We start from the raw sequence: 15,092 nt of genomic DNA, 5'->3' as shown, positions 1-15,092 counted from the left end.
CTTTACATTAGCTGTCAGTCTTTTCACTGAATTCTTTTTTTATTTCTCTTACTTGATATTTCACTCCCCTCTTAAAGCCTCAATATTCTTCTTGTTTCTCAATTGTATTTGGAGGAGTAATACTGGGAATAGATGCTGCAACTCAGCTTTGAGTGGACATTAAAAACATTCACATTTGTTTAATGGTTGATCCAATTTAATTTCAGGCATATATGAAACACACCACAGGCAGACCTCTCTTGCTTGTTTCAGCCATACTGAGATAGAAACATAAAGACAAAAACCTAGCATGCAACATCTCCCTCACTTTGTATATATATAAACCTGGAGAACTTTCCTTTCATACACAAGCCGCCACTTGAAAATACACATACAAATAACAGGCCAATCTCGTGGATTGAGTTTACTTTCTCTGTCGCAACTGCCACAAATAGAAAGTCACTTAGTTGCTTTTGCACTGACACATTGTTCACAACGCCTGTAGTTGTCAAACTGCTCAATCACTTCCCCTCTGCTTTGGAATTCTTGGTCCCAATAAAGTCTCATACTGGTTGTCACCCCGAGGATGGCCATTTCTTCACTCACTCAAGTCCAGAGTAGCATTTCTGAACATACATGGCATAGTGGCTCAGCGATTAGCTGCCTCAGTGCCAGAGAAACCAGGCTGTATTCCACTCTGAGGTGACTGTGTGGAGTTTGGACATTTGCCTCGTGTCTGCATAGGTTTCCGCCCACAGTCCAAAGATGTGCAGGTTAGGTGGACTGCACAAGCTAAGTTGCCCATAGTGTCCAGAGATGTGCAGGCTAGGTGGGTTAGTCATGGAAAATGGTTACAGGGAGAAGGTAGGGAGCTTGGTCTGGGTGGGATGCTCTTGGGAGATTTATGTGGACTCGAATGTCGGAAAGGCCTGGTTCCACATTGTAAGGATTCTGTGATTTATATATTCACCATATCTCTCAGCATTTAGTATCAAAACTGCTCCCTTTGCATCTTTCTCTAGTTTCCTTTCAACTTTTTCTCTCTCCAACCCATCTGGTTCCTAAAAACCACCTCGGACTCTGATCACTCAACATCACTTCCGAACCCTTGTACCCATTCATTTTGTAAATTATGCATTCCCCTCAGATATTGTCCTACTCTCATTCAAATGTGATCAATCCCTGAAAAGTTCACCCTTTTAATATTGCCCATGCAAAGTAAACCCCTTTTCTGGCTCCATTTGTTTTCCAAAGCCCATGACTAATTTAAATCACTTTCCAAACCTGTGCACACATTTCCAGGAGGTCCATGTTCCAGATTAAGATTGTTCTCTCACTACTATATCAAAATGGCCCTAATCAAAGTCATGCATGATATTCTTAGAGGTTGTTAGATTATTCTTTAACCTCTTTACAGTCTTCAACATGACTGACCATCCCAATCTCCTCCTGGAAAAGAACTGCTATCACTTTTGCCTCATCAGTGGTAGCCACACAAAAGGAAAGAGCATAATGAATCCCACTCCAATGGTTCCAGAGTTCTCACCTGGGTCTATTCTCAAACCCCACTTACTGAGAGTCAGATGTACAGCATGGAAACAGACCCTTTGATCCAACCCGTCCATGCCGACCAGATATCCCAACCCAATCTAGTCCCACCTGCAAGCACCCGGCCCATATCCCTCCAAACCCTTCCTATTCATATACCCATCCAAATGCCTTTTAAATGTTGCAATTGTATCAGCCTCCACCACTTCCTCTGGCAGCTCATTCCATACACACATCACCCTCTGCGTGAAAAAGTTGCCCCTTAGGTCTCTTTTATATCTTTCGCCTCTCACCCTAAACCCTCTAGTTCTGGTCTCCCTGACTCCAGGGAAAAGACGGTCTATTTATCCTATCCATACCCCTCATAATTTTGTAAACCTCTATAAGGTCACCCCTTAGCCTCCGATGCTCCAGGGAAAACAGCCCCACCTGTTCAGCCTCTCCCCATAGCTCAAATCCACCAACCCTGGCAGCATCCTTGTAAATCTTTTCTGAACCCTTTCAAGTTTCACAACATCTTTTCGATAGGAAGGAGACCAGAATTGCATGCAATATTCCAACAATGGCCTAACCAATGTCCTGTACAACATGACCTCCCAACTCCTGTACTCAATACTCTGACCAATAAAGGAAAGCATACCACATGCCTTCTTCATTATCCTATCTACCTGCAAGGAGCTATGAACCTGCACTCCAAGGTCTTTGTTCAGCAACACTCCCTAGGACCTTACCATTAAGTATATAAGTCCTGCTAAGATTTGCCTTCCCAAAATGCAGCACCTCGCATTTATTTGAATTAAACTCCATCAGCCCATTGGCCCATCTGGTCCAGATCCTGCTGTAATCTGAGGTAACCTTCTTCACTGTCCACTACACCTCCAATTTTGGGGTCATCTGCAAACTTACTAACCAAACCTCTTCTGCTCGCATCCAAATCATTTATGTAAATGACAAAAAGTAGAGGAGCCAGCAACAATTCTTGTGGCGCTCCACTGGTCAGAGGCCTCCCCAGTCTGAAAAACAACCCTCCACCACCCTCTGTCTTCTAACTTTGAGCTAGTTCTGTATCTAAATGGCTAGTTTAGATTAGATTACATTACAGTGTGGAAACAGGCCCTTCAGCCCAACAAGTCCACACCGCCCCGCCGAAACGCAACCCACCCATACCCCTACACGTACCCCTTACTTAACACTACGGGCAATTTAGCATGGCCAATTCACCTGACCTGCACATCTTTGGACTGTGGGAGGAAACCGGAGCAGCCGGAGCAATACCCACGCAAACACGGGGAGAACGTGCAAAATCCACACAGAGAGTGGCCTGAGGTGGGAATTGAACCCGGGCCTCTGGCGCTGTGAGGCAGCAGTGCTAACCACTGTGCCACCATGCCGCCCACAAATCCTTTCAAGTTTCTCCCTGTATTCTGTCAGATCTAACCTTGCCAATCAGTCTCCCATGGGGAACCTTGTTGAACACCTTACTGAAGTCCATAATCTACCACTCTGCCCTCATCAATCCTCTTTGTTACTTCTTCAAAAAACTCAATCAAGTTTGAGAAATAGGATTTCCCATGCACAAAACCATGTTGACTATCCCTAATCAGTCCTTGCCTTTCCAAATACATGTACATCCTGTCCCTCAGGATTCCCTCCAACAACTTGCCCACCACCAATATCAGGCTCACTGATCTATAGTTCCCTGGCTTGTCCTTACCACCCATCTTAAACAGTAGCACCACGTTAGCCAACCTCCAGTCTTCCGGCACTTCACCTGTGACTATCAATGATACAAGTATATCAGCAAGAGGCCCAGCAATCACTTCTCTAGCTTTCCACAGAGTTCTAGAGTACGCCTGATCCACTTTTATGCGTTTCAATACACCTTGCACTTCCTCTTCCGTAATATGGACACTTTGCAAGATGTCACCATCTATTTCCCTGCAGTCCACATCTTCCATATCCTTTTCCACAGTAAATACTGAGGCAAAATACTCATTTAGTATCTCCCCCATTTTCTGTGGCTTCATACAAAGGCCACCTTGCTGATCTTTGAGGGGTCCTATTCTCTCCTTAGTTGCCCTTTTGTCCTTCATGTATTTGTAAAAACTCTTTGGATTGTCCTTAATTCTATTTGCCAAAGCTATCTCATGTCCCCTTTTTACCCTCCTGATTTCCCTCTTAAGTGTACTCTTACTGCCTTTATACTCTTGGAAGGATTCACTCGAACGATCCTGTCTATACCCGACATATGCTTTCTTCTTTTTCTTAACCAAACCCTCACTTTCTTTAGTCATCCAGCATTCCCTATACCTACCAGTCTTTCCTTTCACCCTGACAGGAATATAGTTTGTCTGGATTCTCGTTATCTAATTTCTGAAGGCTTCCCATTTTCCAGCTGTCCTTTTACCTGCGAACATCTACCCCCAATCAGCTTTTGAAAGTTCTTGCCTAATACCGTCAAAATTGGCCGTTCTCCAATTTAGAACTTCAACTTTTAGACCGGGTCTATCTTTTTCCATCACTATTTTAAATCTAATAGAATTATGGTCGCTGGCCCCAAAGTGCTCCCCCACTGACACCTCAGTCATCTGCCCTGCCTTATTTCCTAAGAGTAAGCCAAGTTTTGCACCTTCTCTAGTTGGTACATCCACATACTTAAATCAGAAAATTGTCTTGTACACACTTAACAAATTCCTCTCCATCTAAACCCTTAACACTATTAGCATTTGTATCCTGGAATATTAAGCTGCCAGTCCTGCCCATCCCTGAGCCATGTTTCTGTACTTGCTATGATATCCCAGTCCCATGTTCCTAACCATGCCCTGAGTTCATCTGCCTTCCCTGTTAGGCCCCTTGCATTGAAATAAATGCAGTTTAATTTATTAGTCCTATGTTGTCCCTGTCTGCCCTGACTGTTTGACTCGCTTCTGTTCTCAACTGTATCGGTCTCAGATTGATCTCTTTCCTCACTATCTCCCTGGGTCCCACTCCCCCACCTTACGAGTTTAAATCCTTCAGAGAGGCTTGAGCAAATCTCCCTGCCAGTATATTAGTCCCCTTCCAATTTAAGTACAATCCATCCTTCTTGTACAGGTCATTTCTACCCCAAAAGAGATTCCAATGATCCAAAAATCATTCCTATTCTCACTCATATTTGATTATACAATGTCAGATTTACAGAAGTTCTCTTCCACCCACTCATGTTATGTTACGTCTGAAAGAAATACCATTAACCACTAGCTGAAACAGTGAATTCGTAAAGAATGAGAGCAATGCATTGAGTATCGTGCCACGGAAGTCTCAGACTTATTATCTTCAAGCCAACGGAGGATCTGCACCACCAGTGAAGATGCATTCTAAACTATGACCCTCAAATGTTTATACTTTCATTCTGTAATCTTGACTAGTCTCTCACTAATCTGAGGAAACAAAAGCAGAATGTAGCCACACTTTATCCATTATCAGTTCAGACTGAATCCAGTGATTTATACATGAAACAGAGAGCTCAGTAGGTTAGCTGCTTTTGTCAAGAGTGACTAGAATTGTAATGAAACAATGTCACATAGCCACCAGCTGAAATCAACACCAGTGCCAAAGTGATTGGAACCTAAGCTCCAATGTTCAGCACTGTATATTCTGAATTCATCCCTAGGATTCCATTTGTTTGAATTTAGAAGAATGAGAGGTGATCTAATTGAAACATATGGGATTCTCAAGGGGCTTAACGGGTAAACACAGACAGAATGTTTCCCCTCATGGGACAGTTTAGGACCAGCGGGTGTAGTCTTTGGCTTAAAGAGTGTCAAATTAAAATTAAAATGAGGAGGAATTTCTTCCGAGCTTTAATGTCTTTGGAACTCTTTGCCACAAGGTGCTGTGGGGTCAGAGCGGTATATGTTTAAAGCGGAGACAGATTCTTGATTAGTAGGAGAAATCAAAAGTTACAGGAAAAATCCAAGAAAGTGGATGTGAAGAGTGTTAGATCAGCCATAATCCTACTGAATGACAGAGCAGGTTTGAGGGGCTGAACAGCACACACATTTTCCTGTTTCTTAAGAGACCATAACACCTTGTCCATGCATGAGCTTTTGCACCATGACAGGATGCTCCCTGACCATGGGGGCACTTAGGTTAAATGTAATATCTGTACATTCAATAACATGTTCCTACAACCCTTCCTTCACCCCCATGGAAAATAAGACATCTAGGTCACTCGTGCACTGTCGCACTGGGCTGTTTAATAACGACCAGCTATTAAACAAGATACTTCCTAGCCTTATATAGCCCAGCTAACAAAGTCATGAAGCTTTGCTTTATATCGACACTGCTTTAATACTGTTAAAAATCACACCAGGTTATAGTCCAACAGGTTTATTTGGAAGCACTAGCTTTTGCAACAATGGTCCTTTATCGGTTAGTTGATGAAGGAGCAGCACTGCAAAAGTTAGTGTTTCGAAATAAACCTGTTGGACTATAACCTGGTGTTGTGATTTTTAACTTTGTCCACCCCAGTCCAACACCAGCACCTCCAAATCATCACCTCCACAATACAACCGAAATTCCACAAGTACACTTAATGGTAAGGTTCTAGGGAGTGTTGCTGAACAAAAAGACCTTGGAGTGCAGATTCATAGCTCCTTGAAAGTGGAGTCGCAGGTAGATAGGATAATGAAGGCGGCATTTGGTATGCTTTTCGTTATTGGTCAGAGTATTGAGTAGCGGAGTTGGGAGGTCATGTGGTGGTGGTACAGGACATTGGTTAGGCCACTGTTGGAATATTGCATGCAATTCTGGTCTCCTTCCTATCGGAAAGATGTTGTGAAAGTTGAAAGGGTTCAGAAAAGATTTACAAGGATGTTGCCAGGGTTGGAGGATCTGAGCTGCAGGGAGAGGCTGAACAGGCTGGGGCTGTTTTCCCTGGAGCGTCAGAGGCTGAGGGGTGACCTTATAGAGGTTTACAAAATTATAAGGGGCATGGATAGGATAAATAGACAAAGTCTTTTGGGTCAGGGAGTCCAGAACTAGAGAGCATAGGTTTACTGTGAGGGGAAAGATATAAAAGAGACCTAAGGGGCAACTTTTTCACGCAGAGAGTGGTATGTGTATGGAATGAGCTGTCAGAGGATGTGGTGGAGGCTGATACAATTGCAACATTTAAGAGGCATTTGGATGGGTATATGAATAGAAAGGGCTTGGAGGGATATGGGCCGGGTGCTGGCAGGTGGGACTAGATTGGGTTGGGATATCTGGTCAGCATGGACGGGTTGGACCGAAGGGTATGTTTCCATGCTGTACATCTCTATAACTTTAAGTAGTTAACAAAGCCTTGTTACAATAAAGAAAACACAAGTGTTGTAACAAAACAACAGAAGTCCGATTGAAATCACCCACCCATAAGTTAAATGATCTCTCTCACCTAATCAAAGAAGCAAACAGATCAATATCATTATGTTAACAGGTTCAGACAAGCTAATACAATGCAATACCGGAGCAAAGGAGGAAAAGGGGAGAAAGAAGCGTTGATAGCATGAGACTAGTTTAAAGGATTATTCTGCTTTCTTGTGCATTGAAGAATAAAAGGTCCCCCCCCCCGACTAGTTAAAAATACAAACTAATGCAGACTGCTTTTCGTAAGATCAGGGGACTGCCTCGTACAAGAATGAAGTCGGTGAGCCAAAATCCGGATTTCAGTAACGACCTCGGGGATAAGGAAACTGAAGCCCTCTATCAACCCGGACACCAGAAGTCGGCGATCCGACTGCTCGCAGGTCCATTAGCACCCCGCCCCCTGCCCCGAACTAAAACAGCGAGGTCCACCCAGTTACTGACAGTGAATCTGGGACTGGCAATGAATTTTCCGGCCGGCTGCTCCCTCTCCCTTGCCCGGTCAACGCATCATCACTAGAGCCCGCAGTAACAAAGGCCTGCGGCCTATTCCACGCGGGGAAAGCCTCGACCCAGGACACGTACGTCACAAAGACGCGGAGAATCACAGAGCCAGGCATGGGTCTTATCTCGCCATTAGACTTCTGCTTTCCCCTCACCGGGTTTCACCCCAGTTATTTTTGTTTTACCGTTTTCGTTCTGCCAGTCCCGCTCTCAAGCACCCGCGGAAATCCGCGCCTGCGCAATTCCCACCAGCCGGGCAGCATGACGCATGCTCAATTCGTTGTCGAGGAGGCGGGGCGATCAGGTGCATACGTACTTCGTCAGTCCGGTTGGGGCGGTAGGGTGCATGCGCCCAACGAGATCACTGATTGGTGCGACGAGGAACAGGCGGGAAGCAAACGTTCAATGTGCTCGAGACTAAAGCCGACGTCCGATTGTTGTCTTTAAATCGTGGAGCGTCCCAAGACCAATTGGCTGGAGATTGAACAGTTAGCTGAGAGTTCAGAGTGTGGTGCTGGAAAAGCACAGCAAGTCAGGCAGCATCCGAGGAGCAGGAGAATCGACGGTTCGGTCAAAAGCCATTCATCAGGAGTGAGACTGGTCCTAGCAGAAATTTGGTTATTGCTGAGCAGGTGCTTCTTAATATATCCCTGTTCACCTTCTATCACTTTACTGATGTTTGAAGGCAGACTGATGGAGTGGTAGTTGAACAGGTTGGATTCTTTTACTCCTATACTCAAATTATCTTGCGATAAAAGCCAACATACCATTTGATATTGTTATTGCTTACAGTTCCTGCAATGTTAATGTTTCTGTAGAGGACATCCCAGGGCAATTTATAACATTGATGGTTAAATGCCAGTGTTGTAGCTGCAGTGGAACAGCTTGGATAGGGGTTTGGCAGGTTTTGGAGCACAAGCCTTCTCCTATTGCTGAAATATTGTCAGGGCTCATCACCTTTGCAGTATCCAGTGCCCTCAACCACTTCGTGATATCACATACAGAGAACTGAATTGGCTGAAGACTGGCATCCGAGATGCTAGGGACCTCTGAAGGAGACCGAGATGGATCATTTACTCATCACTCGAAGCTTAATATTGTTGCAAAGGCTTCAGCCTTATCTTTTGTATTGATGTGCTGGGCTCTCCTAACATCGATGATGGGAATATTTATGAAGCCTCCTCTCCAGTGGTTTGTTTGATTGTCCACCACCATAGAGTCATGTAACAACCCTTTGGTCCATCTTGTCCATGTCAACCAGGTTTCACAAACTAAACTACTCCCATTTGCCTGCTTTTGGCCCATTCCTCTAAACCTTTCCTTTTCTTGTACCTATCCAAATGTATTTTAAATGTTGTAACTATACCTGCGTCAACAATGTCTTCTGGCATTTCATTCCATATATTCACCACCCTTTGTATGAAAAAGTTGCCCCTCAGGACTCTTTTAAATCTTTCCCCTCTCACCTTAAAACTGTACCCTCTGGTTTTAAATTCCCCTGCCCTAGCGAAAAGATCTTTGTTATTCATCTTATCTATGCCCTCATGATTTTATAAATCTCTATAAGGTCCCTCAACCCTCTATGTTTCAGGGAAAAAAGTCCCAGCCTACTCAGCCTCTCCTTATAACTGAAATCCTCTAATTCTGATAACATCCTTGTAATTTTTTTTGCACCCTTTCTAATTTAGCAATATCCTTCCTTTGGCAGAGCAATCAGAAATGTATACACAGTACTCCAAAGTGGCCTCACTAATGAACTATACAGCCACAACATGAAATCACAAATCCTGTACTCAATCCTCTGACCAATGAAGGCACGCATATCAAACTTCTCCTTTGCTACTCTGTCTATCAGTAATGCCACTTTCAAGGAGCTATGTATTTGAACCACGAGGTTGACAACTCTCTCCGGGGTCCTACCTTTAACTGTGTAAACCCTGCCATGGTTTGTCTTACCAAAATGCAACACCTTGCATTTATCTAAATTAAACTCCATCTGCCACTCCTCGGCCCATTGGGGTTGCTGATCAAGATCCAGTTGTATTCTTGGATAACCTGTCCGCTATACCACCAATTTTGGTGTCATCTACAAACTTACAAACCATGCTTGCTATCAATGACAAATAACAATGCACCGAATAGATGTGGCAGAACGTAGATCTGATTCATTGTTGGTGGGATTGCTTAATTCTGTTTGTCACTTGCTACTTATATTGTTTGGCATGGAAGTACTTCTGTTTTGTAGTTTCATCAGGTCGATAACTCATTTTGGTATGCCTGGGACTGCTCATGGTACGCCTGCCTGCCAGAGTTGATCCCCTGGCTTGATGGTAATGGTAAAGAAGGGTATATGCCAGGCTATGAAGTTTTTAGATTGTGTTGGAGTACAGTTCTGTTCTGCTGATGGCCCACAGAACCTCATGGATGCCCAGTCTGGAGTTGCTAGATCTGTTCAAAGTCTGTCCCATCAAGCACCGTGTTAGGGCCATCCAACACGATGTAAGATCTTCTCAATGTGAAAAGGACTATGCAGTGGTTACTGTCTCCAATACTATCATAAACAGATGTGCCTGCGGCAGGCAAATTAGTGAGGATGAGGTCAAGTAAATTTTTCCCACTTGTTGATTCCCTCACCACCTATTGTAGACCCAGTCTAGCAGCAAAATCGTTTAGGATCCTACCAGCTTGATCAGTTGTACAGGTGGCAAGCTACTCTTGATGGTGGACATTGAAATTCCCACCCAGACTAGATTCTGTGGGTCATTGTGACAGTCTCTGAATCATACCTTGACTAGGAGAAAGTGAGGACTGCGGATGCTGGAGCTCAGAGTCGAGAGTGGAGTGCTGGAAAAGTACAGCAGGTCAGGCAGCATCCGAAGAGCAAGAGAATCGGCATTTCGGGCAGAAGCGGTCCTGATGAAGGACTTATGCCCGAAATGGCAATTCTCCTGCTCCTCAGATGCTGCCTGAGCTGCTGTGCTTTTCCAGCACTACACTCTCAACTCATATCTTGACGAGTATGAGAAACAGCTCTCCCAATTTTGGTACTGGTCCCCAGGTGTTAGGAAGGAAAGCTTTGCAGATTTGACAGGGCTGTTCTTGCTGGTGTTGCTTCTGGTGCGAGATGGTCCATCAAGTTGCATTTTGTTTTTAAGACATTGTTGCAATTGTTACAACTGAGTGACAGTTGAGAGTCAAACACATTACTGTGGTCTGGAGTCACATTTAAACTAAACCAGGTAAGGACATTAGTGAACTTTTCCAACAATCAATGCTGGTTTCATGGTCATCGTTAGCTGCTTAATAGCAGATATTTGTTCAATTCAAATTCCACTAACAGCTGTGATGGGATTCAAACTCAGGTCTCTCGAACATTGCCTGAGCTTCTAGATTAATAGTCTAGCAATAATACCACTAGGACATTGTCTTCCCTTCTGAGCATGTATTCTTTGGAGCTTAGAAGAATCAGAGGTGATCTCATTGAAATATACAAAATCCTTAAAGGGCTAGGCAGAGGAAGTGCAGGGAGGATTTTTCTCCTTGCTGGGTGTGCGGGATCTTAAACCAGGGAATATAGTGTCAGAATAAAGGCCAGGCTATTTATAGAGTCATAGAGATGTAGATGAGGAGGAATTTCTTCACCCAGTACGGTAAATGTTTGGATTTCTATACTTTGGAGCAACTCAGCCATTGAGTTTGTTCAATGTAGATTTCTAGATATTAATAACATCAACAGATATAGGGATATTGCAGAAAAATACTGGTGAGTTATATGGTCAGCCATGATTTAGGGCAGAGAGGATAAACAAATCATTTTGGTGCAGTAGTTTTTCCACATCCACCCTTAGGCTACATTTGTGTTTCAGATATGGAGAAGCCAGTGTTGGACTGGGGTGGGTGAAGTCAGAAGTCACATGACACCAGGTATAGCCCAACAGGTTTATTTGAAATCACAAGCTTTCAGAGCGCTGCTCCTTCGTCAGGTGAAGTGAGGCTGTGGGAATTCTTCCACAAACCCCATGTCAATTAGACAACCACTGAACTGGAACAGTTGACAGAGAGACCCATAGTGCAGTAACCAAAGAAGAAAGAGTCGAATTGGACCCATCCAGAAGACCGCCCTAAGCTAGACATGTATGCTCGAGACATCAATGCCAGATTCATCAGCTGTGTTTATAAGATGGCCCAGAATGTCACCCAAGCCCAACACAACACCATCCATGCTCTCAAGACCAACCGCAACATAGTCATCAAACTAGCAGACAAAAGAGGAGCCATCCTCGTACAGAATAGAATGGACCACTGCAAAGAAGCATATTGAGAACTAAACAACAAGGAACACTACAGACAATTATCTGCCAATCCAACCAAAGAACACACTCGTCAACTCAACAGACTGATCAAGACCTTTAGAGTATTCTATGTGCTGTCATCCTTTGTACTTCTCGCATAAGACACTTCTGGCTTCTGAAGGTACAAAGCCAACACACCTGGTCATCCCATTATATCAGGCAATGGGAACCAGTGTGAGTACCTCTCTGGCTATGTTGAGAGATCTTGAAACCCATTGTATAACGAACCGCCAGCTTCTGTTGTGACACTACAGACTTCTTACACAAACTCAGCATGCACAGACCAGTTAAACTTCGTCATAATGGACGTTTTGGAACTCTACAATAGCATCCCTCACCTCATCGACATCACTGCGAAAACCTCAGTACTCAACACAAACAACTGCCAATTCCTAGATGCTAACCTATAACTCATCAGTTTCATCCTCGACCACAACATCTTCACCTTCGACAACCAGGTCTTCATTCAGACACACAGAACAGACATTGGGACCATATTTGTATCCCAATATGCCAGTATTTTCATGCACAAGTTAAGCAAAACTATTCGCTGCACAGGACCTCCAACCAGTACTGTACACTAGATATACTTTGTACGCATGGCAAGGAATCGCTGAAACAACTACATGACAATATCAACAAGTTTCATCCCACCATCAGACTTACCATAGACTACTCTTCAGAATCAGTCTCATTCTTGGACAATGCATCTCCATCAAGGGAGTTCACCTGGCAAAGGAGCAGCGCTCTGAAAGCTTGTGATTTCAAATAAATCTGTTGGACTATAACCTGGTGTTGTGTGAATTCTGACTTCATATTTCAGGTTCACTGCTTAATGTTGAAAATATATGCGTTCAGAGGGTGAAGCTGTCTCAAAAACTGTGAAGCATGGAAAGTTAAATCACAGGGCAAAGACTGAATCTGTGAGGAGCTGCACCTTCAACCACAGATTCTGTCTGTCCACAACATGCAGTTCTTCTCAGGACAGAATCTGCAATTGAAGCTGCAGCAAGGGTGTGAGACTTGGAGTGGAATTGTTTTTCCAAACACTGGAAAAGCTATTTCATAGAACAACTGTTAGGGTAAAAACAACTGAGATTTTGGGCCCGGACTACTTTTAAAAAACTGTTTACCGTTGTTCTTTTCCACTAGATTCACTGTATTGACAGTAATGACAGCTCATCACACAACCAAGTTATCAACAGCGAGCATGCTATTATCCAGGTAGGAATTTGTGTTATCCAAATAGTATTCCCTTGGCCTGTTTTGTGAACCAGTGAAGCAGCTCTCATATTTCAGAGGAAATTTATATTTCATGCTCCTGGTGTAGGATTTGGGAGGAGAAAGTGTGGACTGCAGATGCTGGAGATCAGAACTGAAAATGTGTTGCTGGAAAAGCAATTTCCTGGGGACCAGTAGGATTTGGGAGCCAGGAATGATTACTGCATGTGGAGGTAGAGCAATCTTTGTAATGTGTGTTGGTCTGAAATTCCTAAAATATACCCTGTTTTTCTTTTTATTAATTTATTAAGATGACAGAAAATTGAATCTGATGTATGGAAGCATATCATTTCCATGACATACTGACAATTTGTTTTGGTTTCATGAATTTTGTGGGCTTTCTGACTTTTTAAAATTGTTTATGAATGAGACTGTTCCCTTTAAGATATTATGAATGGCATATAAGACTGTTTACTTTTCCTCTTCTGCCTCATGGTAATGAGGCAAATTGTGATAATTCTGATTGTGCTGAGATGTTCAAAATCAAACATGGAATGATGACTTGTGCAAGATCACAATGCATTCACCCAATGTTCCACCCGCAACCTCTCTCTGAACTTCTCCACTCTTTTACTTAGAGTCATAGAGTTATGCAGCACAGAAACAGATCCTTCAGTCTAACTTGCCCAGGCTGTCCAGATATCCTAACTGGCCTAATCTCGTTTGCCAGCATTTGGCCCATTTCCCTCTAAACCCTTCCTATTCATGTACCCATCCAGGTGCCTTTTAAATGTTGTAATTGTACCAACCTCCACCACTTCATCTGGCAGCTCATTCCATACATGCACCACTCTCTACATGAAAAAGTTGCTCCTTAGGCCCCTTTTAAATTATGCCCTCTGGTTTCAGACTCCTCTACTCTGTGGTTAAAGACCTTGGCTTTTCATTCTATCCATGTCCAGCACGATTTTATAAACCTCCATAAGGTAACCCCTCAGCCTCTGACGCTTCAGGCAAAACAGCCCCAACCTATTCAGCCTCTCCCTATAACTCAAATCCTCCAACCCTGGCAATATCCTTGTAAATCATTTCTGAACCCTTTCAAATTTCACAACATCTTTCCTATAAGAGGGAGATTAGAATTGCTATTCCAAAAGTGGCCTTACCAATGTACAGCTGCAACATGACTTCCCAATTCCTATACTCAACGTACTGACCAATAAAGGCAAGCATACCAAATGCCACCTTCACTATCTTGTCTCCCTGAGACTCCACTTTCAAGGAACTATGAATCTGCACTCCAAGATCTTTGTTTAGCAACACTCCCCAGGATCTTACCATTACGTGTACAAGTGCTGCTCTCAAACCTTCTAACCTGACAATACCCTTGTAAATCTCTTCTGAACTCTTTCAAGTTTAATGTCTTGTGCTTCTCTCTGTGATAATGTCCTTTAGGATGGTTGAAGAACATGTCAAAATGCAGCCAGTTCGATCCAATAATGCCACTATCTCTGATTTTAATGAGAACGTTCAGCATACAGAAGATATTGATGATTATTCCTAAAAGTTCCAATTCAACTAAAAAAGAAAAATTCTTTTAATTAATGGCATTATTCTAATAGTTGGATACATAATTGGTTTTGGAATATTTGTGTCTCCAGGTGGTGTCCCAAACCAGTGTGGCTCCCATAGTCTTTCCCTGAAGACTGTTGGCTTTTTCCCACTATTTGGAGCCCTCTACTATGCTGAACTGGGTACAACTAATGCAAAAATCTGGTGCAGGCTATGCATACCTTTTGGAATTATTTGGTAGTTTAGTTGCCTTCTTTTAACTTTGGACGTCCATACTTATTTTTGAGCCCAGTACACAAGCCCTTATCGCTACCACCTTCAGCAGCTACCTGTGTAATCCACCTTCTTAAAGTGTATGACACCATATTTGCCAGAATGCCGACTTGCAACTGTTTGCATCAGTAAATGTAGTGTTACCATTTTCCTAACAATATAATATGCATTTTTAATTGCAATTAGAAGTTAAATGCTTATTTAAAATATCAATTATCATGTATAGTAAATAAAATAACACCGGTTTTCTTATTGACA

The 15,092-nt window shown here is 43.1% G+C and overlaps 1 protein-coding gene across 4 annotated transcripts in view; it reads right to left on the bottom strand.

Moving 5' to 3' along the window:
• LOC122542861 (serine/arginine-rich splicing factor 7-like) overlaps positions 1 to 7,698 on the bottom strand; it is a 36,344-nt gene extending 28,646 nt beyond the window's left edge. For all 4 annotated transcript variants that reach the window (XR_006309876.1, XM_043680962.1, XM_043680963.1 and 1 more), the window contains exon 1: positions 7,602 to 7,698. The gene's annotated coding sequence lies outside the window, so the exon portion shown is untranslated. The remainder of the gene's footprint in view (positions 1 to 7,601) is intronic.
• Positions 7,699 to 15,092: the final 7,394 nt, after the last annotated feature.

This window comes from Chiloscyllium plagiosum, chromosome 41 (genome assembly GCF_004010195.1).
Source record: "Chiloscyllium plagiosum isolate BGI_BamShark_2017 chromosome 41, ASM401019v2, whole genome shotgun sequence".
In the NCBI taxonomy this organism is placed as follows: domain Eukaryota; kingdom Metazoa; phylum Chordata; class Chondrichthyes; order Orectolobiformes; family Hemiscylliidae; genus Chiloscyllium; species Chiloscyllium plagiosum.
This window is presented reverse-complemented; position numbering and strand designations above follow the sequence as displayed.